A 25,208-nucleotide genomic window follows, 5' to 3' on the forward strand; every position below is an offset into this window, starting at 1 on the left:
CAAGCTTCAGGTTTTGAAGCAGCTGTCCACAGACAGTCACCTTCTCATTGGTTTTGGAAGCTGACTTCAATGATAATACACAAGTTTACCTTTCTGTCCCAGCAGGCTTGTAGTATCTGCAATTTATATAAGTTTTAATGGGCATGTTGCACCAGTACTACTTGCATTGATATTCAATAACTGATGTATTCTTAAATTTTCTATCTTGGGACAGATTTCTTTATGGGCTGTGTTGTGTGTGGTCTAAGTATCAACATCATTCTGCAAAGAGTGGTAAAACCTTCATGAAGATTTTGTGCAGCTGCTTCCACAGACATTTGACATTATCACGTAAATACATGCATGCATATATTTATGTATGCATCTATGCATATTTGTGCAATCATATACTTGTATGCATGTTTGTGTGTATGATGTATGTATGTGTGGGTGTATATATATATATGTATGTGTGTGTGTGTGTGTGTGTGTGTGTGTGTATACATGTGAGTTATATTTCTCATTCATTAGAATTTTAAGACCATAATGGAGTGTCACCATTTAGCCAAAGAGAAGGGAGAGAAATGGTAATATTTAGGGAACCCACTTTCCTAGAATACAAATTAGCAAAGCTGAAATTAACATAATGCAATTTAAATGTGAACCTGCATCTACATGTCTGTGTGCTTGCACCTGTATCTGTACATGTGTGCGTCAGTGTGTACATGTATGGTGGTGCATACATGATGGTGTATGTATGTGGTTCTGTGCATTTAATCATTAAACGTGAGAAATTCTCTCAACATATTCCTGTCCTTCTTCAGTCATTAAGCTATTACTGGATCCGTTGTCATAGGAAGCACAGGAACATATAGTCACTACAGGAGAAAACCTATGTTTAGACACACAAACATAGACACACACACACACACACACACACGTGTGTGTCCTCAATCAAATCGTCCAACCCATGTTATAGGATACACATAGAAAATTATATCCAATAAAGTAATATAAGTAGTTAAAAAACCTACTATAAAATACAATAAAATTAGTTGAAAAAATATTTGAAAAATCTATATAACTTACCTGTTATTAGTCTGTGGGGAAAGAAGATATTCTTAATCAATGCTACACGTGTTTATCAAGGCTATACATAATACATAAATCCACCAGTGCGTCCTCACGCTATTTATCATATTGTTATTATTATTATTTACGGATCAAAGTTAAAATACATATTATAGGTCATATTAAATAGACAAATAAGAATATGAATAAAAATATATTAAAATATGTAAATTACAAATATATTTTTAAAAATTAAAAATTAACCACCTAAATTACAATACCAATATATATATATATATATATATATATATATATGTATATAAAATGGTAAACCTAAGGAAACCCTCAACGACTATATTATGAACACATCAAATCCTACAACCTATATATATAAAGATAACGGGAATTAATAATTTAGTGTAAGATTTACCCCTATCTATACAAGTATAAATTACCATTTTTTTAATGTCAAACGTAAGTTAATTGTATCTAAAAAGATTATTTAGTAAAAACCATTTTATACGTTATAAATTTATTGAATAAAACTAGTAAAAAAAATTAACAAATGAAGAATACTTATCGACATAATGTTCACTCCTTTTTCCTGTGTAAATGGCTGCTCCTCCTGTCATGTGCTAAGGTTATCCTGAAATAGGAGTTGCAGTTCTATTAGTAAAATCCCAAATTTGTAATAATATTATAAATGATACTGTTTACATTGCATTAGTAAAGTGTAAAATAGTAAAAGTCCTGATAACCTGGAATACTTATTCCCTAAGATTTTAAAAATATTCATATATATATATGTGTGTGTATGTATATATAGAATTATTGCATGTATATGTGTGTGTATGTGTGTCTATATACATACATCTACATACACACATACCCTTATATATATATATATATATATATATATATGCATATATGCACACATAAACGCTTGGATGGAAGGATAAGACACTAATGTATCTCCTAGTATCAGAAATTAAGATATCCATCAATCAAGCAGGATGCAGGTGTGGTAGAAGGACTGGGGGTGGAATGTATTCATAGTACCTTGTTAAATTTCACTGATTGTACCCTGGGTACCTGTTTCCTACCACAGCCTTGGATTCAATAAATTATTGTCAATAAAATTTGGTTGATAGGTAATGAGTAAAATCTGCAGAAAAACAATCATTGTTGCTCTTAATCTGTTGCTGGATTAAACACCAAAACTCATCTCTTGACTGCCTGGAGCAGAGTCCATTTTATAGCAAGTATTTGGATTGGATCAACCAGGAGGATAACTCCCCACCCCATGCTTTCTAACACATTGCTCAGAATACCTGAAAGGAGTAATTTGAGCTGTCCCCCTTCTTTTGATTAAATCATTAATCAGTAATCGATCCACCACACTTCCTCTTAAGGAATAATGTAAAATTAAGTGTATATCCACAACACAATAAAAACATCAGAAAGACCTTTTAGTTGGTAGCTCACTATCCGAAATTCACTCAAAAACCTCACATCGATAAAATCCATTTTGCAATGTCAAACTAGGAGTACAAAAAAAAACAAATTACTTTTAAATAAAACAATACAAGTCTACAAAGACACTTTTATATTTATTCATCTGTAAGGTGACCTAAACCATATCAGTTTTTCCTTGCAGCGTCAAAAACCAAATAGGTTTAAAGTCTTACAAGCTCTGCTATTTACGACAACTGAATGTTTGATAAGTTCCTACTTTTGACCTAATCCCATAAACATTTTATAGAACTTTAGAAAAATATTCCATCAAAAATTAAAAGGGAATAGTGGCAGGTTTTATCCTTATATACACTAATGTATATACATGTGTGTAAATGTATGTGTCTGTATGTGTGTGGGTGTGAGTGTATGGATATAAATATTGTCAAGACTTTATAATAGCTGGATACTTTATAATAGCTGGATACCTTATAACATGAATCACACCCATTCCTCTATAACCATATTGCCTTGGCATCAATCAGTCTAACCCTGGTTTTGAGTCTACAGATAAAAAATAAATAAATAAATGAGGAAGTAAAAAAGAAAAAGTGATTTTACCATTATTGCCATTTGAAAAAAACTTATAGAAATATATATAACAAATAACAAAAATGGGAGGAAAAAAGAAATTTTAAGTAGTAAAATATGAAAATGATCAATATATTTTTAGTAATGCTATCAACATAATATGATCTTAAACGATTAATACCACCTTTCCGATAGGAATTCATTGTTCCTTGCTCTTTAAAAATTCCCTTCTTTCTCCTTGCTTTTTTAAAACATTTTTGTTTTGTTTCTTTTACCAAGTTGTTTTTCTTCCATTATAGAATTTCTCTTTAAAGCTTTAAGCAATTCATTCTTTCATTCATTTATTTATTTATAAGTTAATTTATTTTTTCGTCCGTTGATTTGTCTTATGTTCTTTCCTTCTTTTTTTCTTTCTCTGTCCTTCATTATTTTTGTTTCATTTCGATGCATTTATACACTTTTAAAAATGAAGTAGATTTCAATTTTTACACTTGTCGTATTGATGGAATATTTCATCCTTATGTAGTAAAAAAAAACAAAATGAATAAAAACAACCCTTCAATTATTATTAATAATAATAATAACAATAATAATAATACATAAGTTATAACAACAATAATAAATGATAAATAATAATTATAATAATGATAATAATATAATACAAAATAAATAACAAAATATGGTAATAACAATGAAACATAATGATAATTAATAGCAGCAGCAGCAGCAGTAGTAGTAGTATCGGCGGCAGCGACGATGACGACGAGGACAGTGGTGGTGGTGGTGGTGGTGGTAGTAGATGTTAAAATAACGACAATAATAATAATAATGATATGAGCAACTCATTGTTGTAATTGTAGAAGAAGTGTAAAAGAAATATTCAAATTTAAAGTTGCTTTATTGCTGATAAATTTTTCTTTTGTTTCTTCCTATTATTTGTTGTTTTTTTACCTCCTCCTTTTTCTTCTATATATTGTTATATTTCAACATTTCTTTTTGTTTTTTTCATCTTGAATATTAAATGTTGTTTTGCAATGGACTTCATTTTTAGAATCATTATTTCAATTCTTAGACACAATGAAATTATGCAGCCTCATTTGTTAAGAATTAAACTCGTTATTTCCAACAACATTCAGTTGTTCAACGAAAGACGAATGAAAAGATAAATAAAAAATAGAAATATCAACAAAAAGACAAAAAAAAATTATTATTTCCAAAGACTGATCAATATCTTTTAACAAGTGGTAAAATAATATTTCTGTTAGTAACAGACAAACTCATGATTATTTAGAACATAATGCTAACATTCACGACATTTTTGCGCTTGATAATATCACCATTGAGATTATTCTATAAGCCACACTAATGAATTCTTTATTTGTTGGACATTAATGAAGATAATTTGACGGTGAAGTCCAGTCTCTGTACTCATAAAAATCCTGATTCAATAATAGCATCTAATCTCTGTTAGATATTTCCTGTAGAATCATCCAGAGACGATGGTAAAAAGCCTGTTAGACGTCTGCTAATTCTATCCTGGTTTGAAGTGAAATGCCTTATATGGAATGTGATACAAAGTGACACTTTTGCCTTCTGGCATATTCTAAATACTGTCCAGAAAGGCGGTGGCTGCCTGATTCTCCATTGGAAAAATTAATGTATAACTGGCTGAATACTCCACAGACATGCATACCCATCATGTAGTTCTCAAGGCGATTCAGCATGACACAGAATGCGGCAACTCATTTTTGCCAGATGAGTGGAATGAGAAATAAAGAGTCTTGCTCAAGAACACAACATACTGCCAGGAATCGAACTCATGATCTTATATTCACATGTCAAATGCCCAAACCACTAAGCTGTGTTTATGAATGACCTGAGCAAGTTACAAAGTTCTCTACTTGCAGATAAATTCTTCAACCTGTGGCATTTGAAAGGCTTTTAGGAATTAAGCTACTTAATATGAAGGTAGCCACCTCTTTGATATCTTGTCGGAGTGAAGTTTCATGTAAAGCTTATAAGGATGAAGGACACCTCCAGCATCTCAGCCTCGTCATTGTTCAAAAGAATGCTGCGTTTTGGTTTGCTTCTGGTGAAAAAGCAAAAACAATAACAGAAAAAAAACGTTCTTTCTTGTATATCAAATGTCACATAAAGATAAATTATGATATCATATGTCCCTGCTGCTACAGGTCATGTCATAAGTCCAGTACTCGTAACAGCAGTAAATAGATGCTTCATAAGTCATGCTATCACAGTGCCACTAACTGGACACAAGTCCTGCTTTGCCAGTCAACAGTTAGATACATCATAAGTCCTGCTGTCATAGTACTGACATTTTATTTTCTTTGTCCAAAAAGGTGTTGTATACAAAGATAATGCATTTATATTTGTCTATACATACAGTGTTTGCCAAAATCTCTAGATTTGTTTTACAGTCCAGTATAGCATTGAAACAATACAAATCTTTAAACATCATTTTCCTTTCAATGTCCACTTGTCCTTGCTTGCAGGAGTCAGATGAATGCATTGAGGCAAATTTTCTATGGCCAGATACTCTTACAGTTGTAAACCATCATCTGTTTCGAAACAATGACATGTTCTTCAACTTCCAGAAAATTACTTGCATCACCAATTCTCATTTTTCAACCAATGATTAATTAAATGCTTTGCATTAACAAAATAAATTAAAGGATATAAATTTGGATGGAGGAAGCAGTTGTGAAATAGATCCCATTATTTGCCTGGTACTTTTTGTATCAATCTTGGAACATTTGAAGGCAAAATCAACATCGACAAGATGTGAACTCAGAACTCTAAAGGCACGTAATTAAACGTTGCAAGACAATGAGAAAATCTTGCCCACAGCACCAGTAATTCTACCCTCATCTCCTACATGGTCACTTATTAAAATATTATGGTAATATTAAAAGCACATGGAGAGGTTAATTGCCCAATCATTGATTTCTTGTGAAATGATCATTCATTTCCCAATGACACAATTTGGCAGGATCATTAGAGCATTAAACTAAACACTTTACATCTCCTACCACCCCGACTCACACCACCCACACTGTTTTTTTTAATTCAAATTTAGTGAGGGATCAACTTTCCATTATTCCATTCCATCTCTCTTACATTGTTCCTCCCTCTAATTACAACAACAACAATCTCTCATCCCCAAAACCCATAATTTGATTTGCAATTTCAAAATAATGATCTTATATCACTATTTTTAATTACTTTTATTTTTTATCCAATTTAAATTTGGAACCAATGAAAGAATGATAGAAAATGCTAGAAATAGCTGCTAAATCTCTCAAATTACATTCCATCTTCTTCATCATCATCATCATCATTTCACATTCTCTTTCCATTCTGACATAAGATGGACAAACGCAAAATCTAACAAGAGGAAGGAACCCTGTTTTAGTGAGTGGTGCATGGGTCTCTACTCACAGGATGTTTGTGGAACGGTTGGTGTTGTTAAGATGTTGTTGTCATTGAAGTGTTGGAAGTATTGTGGAATGTTGTGGGATGATGTAAATTTGTAATTTCAGGAAATGTGAAAGATTAAATTTCACTCTAATTTAAATTTCTGCTATTCTCATGTGTTGTTGATCTTTTCATATTTTAGTTTCATTCTGCAGGTGAGAATTTGAAGCAGAACATTTTTGTTTGGAATAAAAAATATAGACAAAACATTAAAGAGAATTCTAAGAAAATGTGCCATGTTTCTGTCTTCTCAATGCTTATTAATGAACGAAATGGTTTTGTCCAAGAATTGAAGCTATTTCACTGCTTCTGTTTTGCTCCTTTTAAAAATGGTTTCAAATTTTTTAGGAAGGACTAGTACTTCTTTTATCAGCCCTGAGAGGATAAAAAGCTAATGTTGACCTCAGCAGAATTTGAACTTGGGATGTAAAGAAACATGCCTGAATGTCATGAATCACCTTTTAGTTTAATTCTCTGGTCTTTCTATCACTCGCTTGCCATTTCTCTCCTTGAATAATAATAAAAAGAACAATCAAAGAAAAGCCAAAACACAAAAAATAAAAAAGAAGCAACAAATTATTCCAACAAAATAGAGAAAATGGTATTGTAAACATCAATATAAGAATCGGGTGGAATCATTAGATGAAGAGGAAATTTCTTCAGAAAGATTGTCATTGTTTAACTGTCATTTATTAAGTTTATTTCAAAAACCCTTCCAGTTAATATGGCTTTTTAAAAGACTTAACTGCGTACGCATTCCTGTTTGGTGCCACCGTTTTAAAAGAGATTCACAATATAACTGTCAACCTTACAAATAAATAACCTTTGTAAAAGTCCTTCACCTCCTTGCTCTGCCTTCCCCTGTGGCTTTTGACAAATTAAGTTCTCTAGTAATTTTATTGTAGTACTTCTTTCTGCTTTTGTGTTCGTAAATATCCATCAACAATGGAAGGTTTTACAAGATTTTGCAGAACTTAATTTCAGTTACAGGTAAGAAAATAAAGACATATGAATAATGATAATAATAAATATATACAGTGAATGTCTTTGTCCTAGGTAGTGGGAAGACACTCAGCAAGAAATGGAAACAAAATTGAGAGAAGACAAACCCATAATGATGATGATGACGACAATGATGACAACAGCAACAACAATAATGAAAAAAATGTCCACAATCATGATGATGATGATGATGATGATTGTGATGATGATGACAACAACGATGCTGATGATAGAATTACTTTCTTTTCACCATGAACTCAGCCAATCTTGTATAAATAAAGGTGTGACAAATTTAATGTGATCCCATGTTATTAACATTGCTATTTTCTCTAATGAGTTTGTATGTGTTTGTGTTGGTGTGAGTGATTGTAATAATTATTTATAACAAAACAGAGAGAATATGGATGGTAATTCAAAGTAACACACTTGTCAATGTTATCAAGTGGTTGTCTTGAGACACCAATCATCATTTGTTACAGAAAGAACGCTGCTTCACACATACATTCACATTCTTCTCTTGTACACACACACACACACAAACATTTACATACCTCCCTTTTACATACACACACATATACTCATACAGAGTTGAAACGCTGTTTGATTTTTTTTCACCATATCATCCCACTACCAGCTTGCCATCGCCCCTTCCTTCCTTATTCATCTATCACCCCTTCCTTTCCCATTCAGATGTTGTGATGGAGAAACATGCAAGAGTATTATTATAGTAGATTATTATTATTGTTATTATTATTATTATTAAGCTAATACATGTTAATTTGATTAGCAGGAATGTTACTTTGAGTGACCACCATTCTACTCAAATCTCAAGAATCATCCGTAGGATTCTTGCAGAATATAGGAAGGTATTTCTCTGTGGGTCACCACACAGGTCTCCATTCCAATTCTTCTCACTCTTTTAGGTAGAATTTTGGGTGTTGTGCCAAGTTCACCAGTTTCAACAGGAATAATTATTGTCTTAGTCGTCCACAGTCTTCTCAGCAACCAGGATAGATTCTGAGAATTCTCGATTTTTTTCACTATCAACTCTCCTATCAGAGGGAATTGCAAATCTCTGATCTTACACAGTTTATTTCGTCCTCTTTAATCATATTGGGTCTTGTTGCTTTAATAGTGCAGTAAGTTTTTATGGGGAATTCCCACAAGATCCTGTAATTCTCAAGATAAAACTACAAACTCTAAACGTTGCTTATTCTTGTGATCACATATAATTCCTTTGTATTACAACACCATGATATGGCACACTGCCATTTTGTAAAATGTGTGAAAGACTGGCTTAGAGCTAATGCTGTAACTCTGTTGGGTAAACGGTCCACATTATCTCCTGAACTGAATGCAAAAAAGAATCTATGGGACCATATATGTAAAAAGAAGTTTGCTTCTCAACCACATGGTTCCAGGTTCAGTCCCACTGTGTTGCACCTTGGGCAAGTATCTTCTACTATAGACTCAGAAGGACCAAAGCTTTTTGAGTTAATTTGCTATACTGTATAGAAACTGAAAGAAGCCCTGTCATGTATGTGTGTGTACATGTGTGCGTGTTTGTCCCCCACTACCACTTGACAACCGGTGATGGTCTTTTTACATCCCCATAACTCAGCAGGCTAGTAAAAGAAAACATAGAATAAGTAGTAGGCATTAAAAAAAAGGTCAATTTGTTCATCTAAAATTCTTCGAGGTGGTGCCCCAGCATGGCCACAGTCTGAAGACTGAAGGAAGTATATATATATATATATATATATATATATATATATATATATATATATAAATATATATAAAAGAAATTATATGAAACAAAGAAAATTTATAATGCTTCATCAACTTTGGATTTAAAAGAAAATACATCACAAGTTTAGAGACAGGACACAATCCCAAATTACTTTAAAGACCTCTCTGAAAGACTCCTCTACAGCATTGTGTGCTGGGGGAAAAGTGGGGAGCATACTGAGTCCTGAATGGAATAACATAGCATTTAAACTTTTGTAAGCTGTTCTTTAGTTATCTGCTTCTTTTCTATGTCATCATTTACGTTAATTAAAATCTCCCGTTTTGTCAGTGTTTGCAAAATATTGACCAGAATTATTCATTTATAAACACATTTACTTACAACAGATGCAGAATCCTATCTAATGCAATTTTAAAGGAGTTAATGTAAGCAGATAAACAATTAACCAAAGCTGTTGAATTTGTCAAATTTTAATGCCATTAAGTACCACACTGAAATATTTCATTATTTAATTTTGTGCAAATGTCACACTGTTTAATAGGATTAAGGGAAATATCTGCACAAGAATATAATACATATAATCATACCCCTGTTTAGATAGAGGGGAGAATTTTTTGATGCATAACTACTCAGCTATTTTTTCCCCTTGCGTAAATATATTCTTCCTGGGCACAAATATGTGTTCAGATACATTATACACACATGAACAAGAATAAAGAATATGAAGAGATGGGTTTATGTGAATTTTACCCGGATAATCTTTTAACAATTTGTGAATCTAATACATGCAAAAGCAGCTATAAACTAAATCTTGAATTATATCAGTGTTTTATATAGAATTCATAGAGATATGAGTGTGTGTGTATACATACACATATCTGAATGTTGTAGATAAAATAGAGATACAGGGGTGTGTGTGTGTATAAAAGCATCATATGAAAGCTACAAATTTAAAGAGCATGTTAAATATTTATATTTTAGATACGAAAGTATTTTTATTATATGAGTGTGTTTGTGTATGTATACATACATATCAAGATACACATGTACACACATACATACCACACACGTGTGTGTGTGTGATTAACTTTGCATATTGAAATCTATTTTATTTTGTTTATGCTTTCATTTCTATTGAGAGGCCATATTTGGTCTTAAGGCTTTAAGTCATAAATCATTCTCTTTTGTTTATTTTGTGTATCTCGTAAGTTTGAATCTAGAAAATTTGCAATTTCCTTCTCTCTATATTAACATTGTCATAATGTCTCACTAAAAATTCTATAGAAACTTCTCCATCCACAGATTCTCAAATATGCAAGTAGCAAGTGATACCTTCACACAAATAAATGCACCAACATTCTTCTTTTACAAACCATTCTCCCCATAAATATTTCCCTGCAGCATTCAACTAAAATTACTTTTGACTTTTATGGTACCAACCCACCACAGGTTGCTCCTGGTGTTTTAATACAAGCTTTTTCATTAAACTCATCTTAATTAAAGCTTTCAGCAAAATTTCAAGGTAACTCATTGAATTACACAGAAATGAAAATAAAATTATAAAAATTACAAAATTATAAAGAAAATTTTAAATTTATACACTTTTAACACATACGGTTCTATACTTAAGAGATGAGGAATTATGTACATTACTTACATTATTAACATTTGATGGATATTTGTCATCATCTTGTTTGTTGTTAACATAGCGTTTCGGCTGATGTACCCTCCAGCCTTCATCAGGTGTCTTGGGGAAATTTCGAACCTGGGTTCTCATTCCTAAGGTATTTTTCATTGTTACTATCATTATTATTATTATTATTATTATTATTTGGGTCACTGCTTGGAATCAAACTTGGAATTTTGGGGTTAGCAGCCCGCGCTCTTAACCACTACGCAATATGCAAGACTGCTAACCCCAAGATTTCGAGTTCAATTCCAAGCAGTGACCTGAATAATAATAATAATATTGAAAAATACCTTAGAAATGAGAACCAGGGTTCGAAATTTCCCCAAGACACCTGATGAAGGCTAGAGGATATATCAGCCGAAACGTTGTGTCAACAACAAACAAGATGAGGACAAATATCCGTCAAATAAAAGAGAGTTTTTAAACAATTACCCGATTTCATTGAAATATAGTTTATTGAGGAGCACCTTGTACATCATCATCATCATCGTTTAACGTCCGCTTTCCATGCTAGCATGGGTTGGACGATTTGACTGAGGACTGGTGAAACCGGATGGCAACACCAGGCTCCAGTCTAATTTGGCAGAGTTTCTACAGCTGGATGCCCTTCCTAATGCCAACCACTCAGAGAGTGATATATATATATAAATATATATATATATATAAATATATATATATGCATGTGTGTGTGTGAGAGTGTGGTGATATACAAATATACACAACACACACATTATTACATGGGAAATAAGGCTGAGAGTGTCGTTAGTAACAATTAAACTAAACAGGAAATGAAATTTGTGTTTGTTGGAGTGAATAATTCCCAGTTTTCAATTTTAACACTTTGAGGAGAGGCATGAATATTGCTACATCTTTTTCCTTTCTCTCTCTCTCTCTACAAAAACTCTCTCTTTCCCTTTCTCCTCTCTCTCTCTCTCTTTCACACACAATCACCCACACCTCTTTCTTCCAAATATTTAAGTCGCAATGCCAAACAGACAGTTAGTTACGATAATATCTTATCATATTTTGGCACACTTTCTCTATTTCAACAAAAATGAACCAAACTGTTGCAATATGTTGACACGTCTTCATTAATAAATTCCTGCTGCTGTGAGGCAGTAACAGATAATTGTCTACTCATTACATTCCACTCTTCAGTATAATTATACGATACGTTCTTCACATTTATTATTCTTCAAACATTTGTCAAATTCATTTTAGAATAATGCGTCTGGCTGAGCTTTATTTGACAAAATCTCCCTTGGTGATTATTCCAAGATTCTATTTGTTGATATCTTCTTTGAGATGACAGTTAACTGTTACCTTGCTGCTGGTTACATCACATCTTTTAGAAAACTGACATCAGTGGTCCCTTGCTGTTGACAGTCAAGTGTGGGATTTTCTATGCTTTCCTAGCTTGAAGAATTTCAGATTTTGGATCATTGTGGTTCAAAATATGGCCATATAACTTCTTTCTTCGTCTTCAATTCCACCAGGCAAAATATACAGGATTCACAGGATATTTTGTTGCCTTTTACTTCGGTTTCAGTCTCAAACAAAACAGTGGCCATTATTCTGAATTGTAGTCTAGAACTCTATGATCTCACACAAGTATATATAAGCACACACACACAGCTCTCTCTCTCTCTCCCCCCATTTTCTCTTTCTCTCACACACACACACCTACAGTATTTTAGGATTTATGATCACATCTATTATGACTTGTGATATAACTTCATCTATTGTGACTTGTGTCCACATAAACACCCCTCCCTCTGTTGGTTTGAGTCACAATTTATGGTTGGATTTTTCCCAATAGTCGTAATTGTTTTCTCTGTCTGAACATTCGTACATGTTTTTTCTGCTTTCTTGGTCACAGGTGTCATGGTCAACCGTCACAATATAGTAAAATGGTGGACAAATCTTTTGAGATTTGTAGGGGTCTGATGATCATAAAGTTTTCCACTTTGGTTCAATTCATTTTGGCGCCTGAAATTTATTTTGCCGTGTTCAATCGCAGTTATTGTGATTGGATGATTCGCTTTTAATCATCATCAAAAATAGATTTCACCTTTCTCTGATCACACATTACTACAAAGGACCATAAGTAATAGTTATAATGATTTAAAAAGCATCAAAACAAAGACAAAAAGCAAATAACAGAGCAAATTACGAATATTACTGCTTGATGACCATTAAATGGTTAGCAGAATTGCCTTTTGATTGCTGGCTTCATAGCACCATTCAAATATTGAAATACCAAAAAAATCAAATCGATATTTGAAGTTTTAAAATTACGTTCACTCAGCTGCTGCTGCTGCAACTTGAATTATTTGAAAGTTTTAATGATAGATTTTATTTCAATTTTAACTACTACATTCTTACAGCCTACAATATTAATGCTACCCTTGTCATCATCATCACCATCACGATTACCACCCTAACCGCCAGCTGCTTCACCACACCATTCACTACCACCCTTCCTTCACATCAGCATCATCATTATCCTCATCATCACTATTATTCTTCCTTTCCTTATCATCATCATCATCACTATCATTATTATTATTATTGTTGTTGTTGCTTTTGTTGTTTGTGTTCATCGTTACTATTATTGTTATTATCATCATCATCATTGTTATTGATGTTGTTTTAGTTTCTATCGTTATAATTATTTAGCTTTATTCACTTGATAATTATTTTTAAAAGTTACAGCAGACAACAATCTCGCAACTTATCCTTTCTTTTCTTCTTTTTCTAAAATTTTCCTGTTTTTTCTTTTTTTTTTTGTAACATTTTTACAAATGTTTCTAACACACAAGGAACATTTTCAACTGTCAATTTCATATTTATGGTATTGTTTCAATCATTTTTATATCTATTTTAATTATTTATTTTTTTCATATTTTATTTTTCCCTCTTTATCCCAGAAAATTATTTGACTTGTCTACTATAATTCAGTTGAGTCATTAATTTCAGAAAATGATCTTATATTTAATACCAATATGAAGCAAGCGAATTGGTAGCACCATTTTGACACATCTAGCAATCTATTTCTGTCATGACACATTATGTATGGCTAATTGCATCCTATCATTTTTGTGCTCATTAACACATATCAGATGATTAGATTCAATTGCAGGTTGGCTCTATATTTTAGGTTGTCACATCAAATAAGAATCGGCAAATAAAATGAAGCTGAAATATCTTTTACAAAACCATACTTACAGGAATCTAACATTTAATCATTTGTACTTGATGGTTCCTCTACTTCTAATCTGAAAGGATTTGAAGAATTTACACATTCACATCTCTCTTTCTCTCTCACACACTTTTTCTCTCTCTTTGAATACATACATACATGTAAACATAAGCACACACGTATATATACACATGCATATATATGTGTGTATAATATGTGTGTGTGTATGAATATGTATGTATACAGATATATATATGTGTGTATATATATATATATATATCATCATCATCATCATCGTCGTTTAACGTCCGCTTTCCATGCTAGCATGGGTTTGATGATTTGACTGAGGACTGGCGAACCAGATGGCTATACTAAGCCCCAATCTGATTTGGCAGAGTTTCTACAGCTGGATGCCCTTCCTAACACCAACCACTCTGAGAGTGCAACAAACAAGATGAGCACAAATATCCGTCAAATGTAAATAATGTACATAATTCCTCATCTCTTAAATATAGAACTGTATAGACAGACAGATAGATAGACAAGATAGGTGTGGCTGGATGCACCCAACATGCGACTATTAAACCACATAGGTTTTAGCTTGAATGCTAATTATCTTTGCTCCATAGTGACCTAATAGTTTCTTTCTACTGATTGCATGTATTGTGTGACATCACGTGTTGCTCAATACTGTTGGAATGAGGGAACTCCGTGTTATGACCATGTTATCTTCTCTTATTACATACACACACACACACATATATATATATATATATATATATATATATATATATATATATATATATATCAGATGTGACTCCAGATCATCAGCATCACTCAGGCTCATCACAAATTTCGCATAAGACACTTGCCTGCTCAAAGAATTTCATGTTTCCCACTTTATCTCTAGACCCAAATGGCTTGTTTTTTTTTATATCTAGCACTATGTCTTTCTCCATTTCTAAGTTAAGGGAAACATAAAGCAACCCAGCAAAACACAACTGATCCTTACCCACAGATGCACAGAACAACAGCAATCGTATAAGGACAGCAAAGTGCACAACAAATATCAGGGATCTGACTGTCACCTGTACTCTTGATAAGAGATGCCAGTTAGTCTTTACAGCTGCCAGGCTCGTTTGTATAAGCCCAAGTTGCCGGATAATCTTTCGTTCCTTTAATAATATTGTAGAACAGAAACTTTTCATAGATTGGAATTTAAATCCTAATCTCTACAGGAATTTATTGTTTCAAGAAAACATTGAATTACTTTTAATTTTTACAATTATAACAACTCAGGCTGTAACTTCTAAGCCCAAGTCAGGCATGTGTGAACGATGTCGAGAGAACGGCTGCTACAAGCGATATTTTGACACAGATACTGAACAAACATAAATAAACTGTGACCAGGCTCAATAAAAGGAGCTCGGGTTATTGACTACATTTACATACTTGAAGTCAATTTCGTTTTTGTCTTGCTATTACATGTTTTATTATGAACTCCCTGAAGAGAAATAAATGAGGAACCCAAACAGCTCTTTCGTATTTGTGAAAGGACTATCATGTATTTCGAAACATATATGTAGGAATTAAAGGAACTTTCATTGACATGCGTTTTGCTCCATTTATTATTATCCATATATATATATATATATATATATATATATATATATATAGTAATAATATTAGGAAATAAAACATTTATTCCAGCCTTACAGGCAAAAATCGGTATATTACACCAGGTTTCCTAATATAATATATATATAACTAATTTAGGGACGAACCACCACTCTACATCCCAGTCAACTCAGAACCCGTCCAAATCCATGCTTAATATATCTAAGATTTTAATCTAAAAAATTTAAATTAAATAACATATTACATAAATAAATCATATAAATAATAATTTTAAAAAAATCAAATGTCAAATTTATAAATTGGACAGTAAAAATTAATACGATAATATACAGTATGGAAGTATAAATGTAAAAGGATAGTGCTAGTACATAGAATACGCGATTTTCATGGCTGAAATAGGACTATATAAAATCATAAGCAAATTCTGTCCGAGTTCATTAGAACGGGGAAATGATTTTACTCCCAAAATCAGTCACTGTTCAGGTCAAATCCCTAAAATCATTCAAGGAATAAACATAAACATGAGAAATAAAAAAATATATAAATAGACAAAATCTGTAAACTAATCCCTACATTAATATAATTATAGAGTTACAATCTAAAAATATTGAAAAAGAGTATTATAGTAAACAAGGTTAAAACATGGAATAAGTAGATAATAGTAAAAAAATGTGTTAGTGTACAAAGTTGTAAGGAACGACCGTGCGAACTCAAAAAGGAGCAATGGTGACGAATGGAAAAACAGAGGACTCCTTTTATTTAAACGTGTCACACGGTCGAACACAAAATAATATATCGAAGATGATATACATGATATGTTATGCTACGATAACATAGATGACCAGTAATGAAAGACCACAACCGTATTAGATGAATAACAGAGATATTTATTGTAGCGTTAGAATGTATGTCTGTGTGAGAGTGTGAATGCGACATATAAGAACATAATCAAAGACAGGCCGTCGTACAAAGAAAAGTGTGTATGTGAGTGATACATGTGTGAGTTATTACAGCAGATAGAAAGAGTCAGTAAATGACACGTGAGCAATTATACCAGTTCTTGGGTACACAATAATATGAATCTGTATGTGAAGTGAGTTGGCTGCGTGTGGCAGGGCTGATCACTAGTTGTGATGTCGTGGCATCGATGCCGGGCCGTGATTCTTGTTATACAAATGTTCGTCGCTGGCTGAGAATCTTGTCTGTTTATTATCGTGATGAAGCTAAGTCACCTAACAGAATCGAAGAGAGAGATGTGCCGCGGAGGTTTGGTTTGGTGTACATAGTAAGTCGTGTTGACGCTGGTGGTGTAGAGGCTGCTTGGTAGTAATCGTGTTGGTCATGACGATGATGCTGGATAGTAGTCGTAGACTCTTGTTGCTGATGTGGCGACGGCGGAGGTCATCAAAGAGAAACTGGACCGAGACAAATTTGTTGGGTATGAGTTGATCTATTTAAGGCGAATTATTGGCTCCCGAATGCTTCAGTTTAATACTCTATCACGTGACCTTATTAGGGGCTGTGATTGGTCAGTTTGCGTTCTGGCGGGAACGGTTCGAAGAAGTTGCTGATTCGAATAATAATCAGTCACGTGATGACAAGGAATGGGTTCTCTACTACGCTCGCATTTATTTATATTTAAATGAGAAGATTGTATGTAATGACGATAGTAGTTTTGTATCTAATGGCGGGAGGTAGTTTTACTACAAAGTTACTAAAAGACGGATGTCAATATTGTTTATAAAATCAAAATAAGAAAACATCACTTATCTGCTGGCAGGTTACTGCACATTAAAACAAAAATGGCTGTGCTATAGAATTTATACTAAAAGGTCACGTGATAAATATGGCGTCTATTACCCAGAAGTACACGCGTATTATAATTAGTAAAATAATAACGAAAATATCGAAAAAGAAAATCTACCTAAAATAAAAAGTTCCTTGAGGATTAAAAATACTAAAATACTTAAACTTGCAAATTAACGCAGAGTAATAACTATACACATACGAAAATTCTATATTACGTAAATAATGCTATGAAAATTAATACTGAAAAGTCACGTGATAAACATGGCGTTCATTACCAGAGGTAAATACGTATTATAATTCCTAAAATAATAACGAAAATATCGAGAAAGAAAATCCACCTAAAATAAAATGTTTACTGAAGATTAATAATACTAAAATGCTTAAAACTCTAAGATTTATGCTCCAATTTTGTAAAATATTGTGATGATTAAAGTGTATTCTAAAGCTAATTTAATGTATTTTACGATACTGATCATAACTATAAGTTGGTACTAATGCTAGGTTTAAATAAATAAATTCGTTATCTAAACTTATTATATAAGTAATTTAATTTATATCTGCATTTAATATTACGTTCATTGTGGGAGTTAATTTTTTTTATTAGAGTGGTGGTTCGTCCCTAAATTAGTTATACACACACACACACACACACACACACACACACACACACACACACACACACACACATATATATATATATATGAAAGAAGGTTTGAAAATGCACTTATTTTTTAAAAATATTTATTTACTTAACCGGTTTCACTTTTTTAGAAAAAGATTATCAAAAGTCTTTGAGAATAATAAAAAATGTTAAAAAACAGTTTGAGTATTAAAATGCATATATACATTCTTTGATGATAAAATATATTTAAAGTATAAAGCTTTGTATGAACTTTGTAGTGTTACATACTGATTGTCACACATTCTCTGATATTAAGGTGAAATTGTTAAAAACAGTGTTAAAAACAGTGTATGAAAATACACATATGGAAAAATACATATACATATTCTTATACATATTCTTTGACAATCGAATAAAATTGAGGAGGAACTGACCTGGCCTTTTTCTCTTGTGTATATTGAGGGAATGTTTTACTGTCGTAAGAGACAGTATGACTGGCTAGCTGGGGTGGGAGGGAAGAAGAGTTAAAGAAGATTTTTTTATTTTTGGTTGGTCTGTGACAGTCTGTCATGGTTCACTGGTTTTGTGCACATCTCTATGTGTGTGTGTATATATGTGTGTTTGTGTCCGTGGGTGTGTGTGTGTGTGTGTGTGTGCCGTTTTTATTGGTCCCAGAGTTTATTGTGGAATGTGTATATGAGTGTGTGTTTGAGTGTTTTTTGTGTCGGTAGGGATGTTAGGTGTGTGTACGTGAGACTGTGCGTGTATCTCTTTGTCTGAGTGTGTATGTGTTGTTTTGATCGTCCTTGTGGTGTGTGTGTGTGTGCATTGGTTTCAAATTTTGGTACAAGGTCAGCAATTTCAATGGTGGTGTTAGAGTTAAGTTGATTGCATCGACCCCATCATTCAACTGGTACTCATTCTATCAATCTGAAAATGATGAAAGGCAAAGTCCACCTTGGCAGATTTTGAACTCAGAATGTAAAGATGGACGAAATACCACTAAGCATTTCACCCAGCATCCTAACGATTCTGCCAGCTCACCACCCTACACACACACACACACACACACACACACACACACACACACACACACATTAATGTGCATTTTATTAAGCACCATCGCAGCCAAGCCTTAACTGAAGGATCACAGGATAGGTCAATATATTTATGTAAAGTATTACACATATTTATAAAGGGAAAGTTGGCTGTGACTTCAAAGTTTTGTCTTTGGCAAATTTTCATCAAACTATCTAACAAATCCAGATCACAGAAAACCTTCAAAGTCTCTATCAAGTGGAGAATTATGAAAAAATCCAAGCCATATATTAATTGATTTAAGAAATGCAATCTTTTCAAAGCAGAATGATCATGTATTCTTTTTAGATCCAAGAATTCCATGACTTTATTCCAGATCTGAAATTTTTAGCAAGTGCAAACACACATATGTCTTTTTCAAACTTGAGTACACCACCTAGTCTGGATTAAGTGGCCATCTCACAGACTTTGGCATCTTTTCTGTCATATTGTTCTGCATTAATTGTGGTTTCTACAATCTGGGAGGATATGGATCTTGGCTTTCTTGCTTCCTTCTCTTTTCTTCTAGTTTACACTTTTTGCACAAATCTTCTTTGCATTTTTTCTCCTCCCGTTTTTTCCTCATGTTCTCACAGTCCAGCGCCCTGGTTTTGAAAATACATACACCGCATAAACAGTGTCTGAAAAATTACTTGGAGATACTTGTTTTTATAAACCTGCCTATTGCAAGTCTTGTAAAAGCATGGATCTATTATTAGCTGGTAGGTCTTTCGTAATTTGTGTATTTAAATGATATACATACACACACAACAGTTTTCTGCAAAACATATGTCTACCATTCTTCACTCAACAAGCATTCCACTGTATGCATCTATAACTTCTTTGAGTGTTGTTGGTTTTAAAACCAAAGCTTTTGTCATATTTTTCCTATATTTCTCTGATTTTCATCTCTCCATATCTATTCTGACAAGAAATAATTGCATTTGTAATGTCAAGTTGTCTATGATAGTCTAATGCTAATAATTAATGTGTTTTGGAAGCATTCTCTTGGATATCGGAAACAATGTACTGTCTGATGGATGATTAGACCAGGAATTTGGTAACTTTGCATTGCTTACATGGAATTGTTGAACTTAGTATCAAATATAAATAAAGAATATAAATATCTTTGTGTCTATAGACAAGATGCATTATTTATTAAGCTGTCAAGAATGGTGCAATATTCAGATGTTGCCTGCTAAGAATCAACAAGTACTGCCAAAGAATTATTGCCAAAATATAGTGCAGTCTATTAAAAATGAGTTCAGGAATTTAGAAGCAAGAACATTTAATCCACAGACTTATATCAGGTTATGCCACTGTTCTTTCCAAAGAGAATTCATTCTGCAGAAAACAATGGAATTTTCAACTATTTCTAATGCTACCAAAATTTAGCAGGAATTTAAGAATATCTACAAACCAATGATTTGGTTACCATAGCTGATTTTGGGAAAGAATTAAAGTTGGAACTTTAAATATGGAAAAACAGCTAAAATCAAAGGTCTTAGAGTAAACTTATCAAAGACCATGGCTTTAGTTTGAAAGAAAATAAGATTCTGCTGTCATATAGAAAGGGACCATGTTTTATCTGCAGAAATGGAGAAGGTAGGAAATCTATGGCGTGTATACAAAGTAGGCACAAATAAGTAACCAGTGGAAGTTGTCCTGAGAAGAAGAGCTGACCTGTAACAAATGAAGAGGGTTGGAGCTGTCCTAAGGCATGGGCACACTGGGATGTCCACCACAAGGCATTGGTTTTTGCACTTTACTGTTTATGAGTGGGGTCTAGCTGCATTGTTCTGTTGGGGACCCTGTAAATGGGTTAAAAGGGCCCTGCATCGACTATTAAGTAAACATTTCTGTCCAGAAACCTCTAAGAATTATGAGCCTATCTATCCATATCTGATCTGTGTGTGTGTGTGCACAAATTTATATACATGTATGTGTGTGTGTGTGTGTACACAGATTTATATACATGGATGTGTGTGTGTGTGCACATACTTGTGCATATGTACAAACATTCATATGTTTAGAGATACATTAATATACATACATACATATACATGCATTTATAGATAAACATGCGTGCACACACATGCACATGTTGTGTATAGATGTATTTATACACCCTATCTTCATGTGTGTATACATGCATGTATATGAGTGTATGCACGTGTATATATTAATAAAAGTTTTATCCTATCAGAAAGGATTCAAAATTTCTTATTAGAATTTATATTTTATTTGAAACATTGAAATTGCTTGGCCATCAACGTTTCTAAAACTTACGAACCTCATGTCAAGGAGGAAATGGTTGTTAGTGGCATTTGTTAGTGCAATTTACGGACACAATTATAATAGTTCTGCTACTCTGCCATTAATGACATTCTTATGAACACATCTGAGATTTTTCCTTCAAACATTTAATGATCAGGAAATAGTTTGTCCCTGAAGGGGACATCTTGCATGTGTTGCCACAATATACCAATTCTGTTTTAATGTGAATATTATATTTTGCTATAAATATACCTTCAATAAATAATCTTGAAGTGTTTGTCTTGGGAAATTCTTTATGAAATTCTTTTATTATTAACCAAGTTTCTTTTTCTGTTTAGTTGTGTATTAAATAATAAAATGAGTCACAATGACTTTGTGTTAAATATACATTGGCATCCTGTGAGAACATGCGATTTTTTGGGGGTCTTTTTTTTTTTTTCATAATTATTTTGGGCATTTAGAATGAAATTTTGATATGAAAGGATGATGTAGAAAATAGCCTCATCTTCCATTTTGGTATCCAATATAGTTTAATTAGAGATTTATATTACTCAATGTTTAAATTCAGAAACAAGTAATAACATAAATATAAAACAGAGCCAAGAGTGACCACCACCAACTAATAATGTCTTATGTGCAATGAATTTCCACCAAGTTATATAGACATGGTAACAAATAATGTCCACAGGTGTGTATATGCAGTAATGAATGTACATAGGTGTATATATACAAGGCAGCAATGAATGTCTTTCCAGATATAAGATATTGGTTATAAAATCACAACACAGAAACAAAATTTAGATTCTAGTTAACAAATGAAATTAAAAAAAAAAAACTGTTGTAATTAATTGAACACAATTCTTGCTACTCAATCATGGATGTTAAAATACGCGAGGAGGCAGAAGAGCAAAAAGAAACAAACTGAACACAATAAATAGAAGCTAAAACATATCTCACATACCTACATTCTTCTATTTTTATCGTTTATTTACGAATTTTATTTGCAATTTTCTCATGTACAGGAAAAAAGGTGGTACACATCAAACCATGTAATTCTGTGAGAGAAAAGCACTATGGAAATAAATGTGACCAAAAATCTCAGAAACAACACATAGCATTCACTGGAGTTGTTTTGGTGTAAATATATGCAGTGTGTATGTGTGGTTTCTTATCCATAGAATTGCATATAAAAATGGAGTTGTCAACTTTCTGTTTTCTAACAAATTTGACAATTTTGTATGACTATGTTAATAAATCTGGCAATAATAACATTATTATTATTAATACAACATTATTATTATTAATACAACATTCTCCCAATCATTTTTTACATGCTACACAATGGCAATAATGATAACAGCTGCCACCAATAATGACTTCATTCAGAAGATTGGACCAGGAATATCTCAAAAGATAAACTGGGTGAAGAACTTAATTGTTTCTAACAGAATAGTTGGGACTAATGATTGAATATGACTGAACTACCAAGATTGTAATAGAATCTATTCCAAAATATGAAATTATGGCTGTCACTCACAACCAGTTCTTCTCCATAATATGTAACAGACCTTCACTAATTAATAAAGGTAGGCAGGTGTTATCATGGACAGACACAGTCTCAACCTTAACCCCCACCCAGTCAACTAAATGTAACATCTACAGTGTTGGAATAGAGAGAGAGAGAAAGAGAGAGGCGTAAGTGGCTGAGTACTCTACAGCATGTGCACCCTTAGCGTAGTTCTCAAGGAGATTCAGCATGACAGAGTATGACAAGGCTGACCCTTTGAAATACAGTTAAAACAGAAAAACAAAGAGAAAGAGTGAGAGAAATTTGTGGTGAAAGAGTACAGCAGGGATTGCCACCATCCCATGCCAGAGCCTCGTGGAACTTGAGGTGTTTTCACTCAATAAACACTCACAATGCTCAGTCTGGGAATTGAAACTGCAATCCTATGACTGTGAGTCTACTGCCCTAACCACTGGGCCATTGCACCTCCACTGTAGTAGTAGTAGTAGTATGGGGACAAGCATTGTAATAGCGCATCACTGCCCCCACCATTTGTTGGTGATTTCCCTACTCCTGCCTGGCAGGGGACACCTTTGCACCTCCCAGACAACAACTCTCCGGCCCTTGGGTCTGTTTTTGGTCCTCAGTGCAGGTGCAGGGAGAGTGCAAAGCCTACCTCGACCTCTCTTAATTGTCTTTCTTATGAAACATAGAGGAATGTGAAATGAAGTGTCTTGTTCAAGAACACAATTCCTGGTCCAGGAATCGAAACCCTGATCTAGTGATTGTTAGGGAAACACCCTAACCATTAAGCCATGGGCCTTCACACAACACAGATAGAAAGAACAAGAATCACAATATATTTCGTATGAACCTTCTACATTTCTGCCCATTGACCAATTCTTCAGAAGTTATCAACATCAGTTTGAGAGGGAAAAGAGCAATGGACCCACAGAAATGACTGTAACTGTTATATTGTCTATTGTCTGCCATGTGACCATGTTCCTAATTACACGAGAGAGAAGACAGCATTTTGTCTTCTAAATTTATTGCCATAAAGTGTTTCTGTTGTTTGCTCTGCTTTATTTTATATCCACAACTTAATATTTCTAACATTTAGCACTGGCAGGATAGGTCATTCTATAAATGTCTAATATTGTGAGATATTCAACCTTTCTGTGAATATTGGGAGTAATAACGAAATAAATGAAGAACATTAGGAATTCATCATTAAAGTTTGACTGCAAATGATATCAGACATGTTAAGCACAAGTCTGTGATGGGAAACCAGAAGCAGGTCACTGGTTAAATACAAATAACAGCAAAAAACACACAGAGCCGGTCATGTGTGTGGCATTGTTTAAGTAACTGAAAGATGCAAAAACACCTTCTTTCTTTCTCTCTCTTTCTCTCCCTCTATCTATTTCTATTTGTTTATTCAGCTCACTTTTTGTAAGAGAAAATACATGCTCCTGATGAGCTGGTAAAGATATGTGAAACTAGTGAACCTATTCTCCATTTTGCAATTGAAAGCTCTGTGTTTTAACCAAAAGTTTTATTTATTGAGCAGAGATAAATATACTTTTACTAAACAAATTCATGTCCATATATAGTTGTTTACTTAGCCACCATCACATTATCTCATCACTTTCGTACTCTAAGCTTATACACACACACACACATACATACACAACATGTATGTATATATATATATAAATCTATCTAGCTCTCTACCTAGCTATCTATATCTGTATATATATTTATAGATAAATATAAAATGTATTTATTTACATGTATGTATATATGTGTATATATATATATAATACATATACTGTATATGCCCTCTCTCTTTCCTAGTTTCTCTCCTTTTCTCTCTCTCTCTCTCTTTCCCCTTCTCATATGTATGCATGGATAGCTACATGAATGAGTGAATGGATGGATGATTGTATATGCTTATGGATTGATGGATGAATGGATGGATGGATGCTTTTGATGGTTGGAATGATGGATGTGTGGGTGGAAGAAAAAAAAATAGATAAAGAGATA

The 25,208-nt window shown here is 33.1% G+C and overlaps 1 long non-coding RNA gene across 1 annotated transcript in view; it reads right to left on the reverse strand.

Annotated features, from left to right (window-relative positions):
- Positions 1–1,623: 1,623 nt before the first annotated feature.
- LOC128249704 (uncharacterized) overlaps positions 1,624–25,208 on the reverse strand; it is a 171,316-nt gene continuing 147,731 nt past the window's right edge. The window contains exon 3 of the long non-coding RNA XR_008265825.2: positions 1,624–1,696. This is a non-coding gene — a long non-coding RNA (uncharacterized LOC128249704). The remainder of the gene's footprint in view (positions 1,697–25,208) is intronic.

This window comes from Octopus bimaculoides, chromosome 16, assembly GCF_046866305.1.
Source record: "Octopus bimaculoides isolate indiv1 chromosome 16, ASM4686630v1, whole genome shotgun sequence".
In the NCBI taxonomy this organism is placed as follows: Eukaryota; Metazoa; Mollusca; class Cephalopoda; order Octopoda; family Octopodidae; genus Octopus; species Octopus bimaculoides.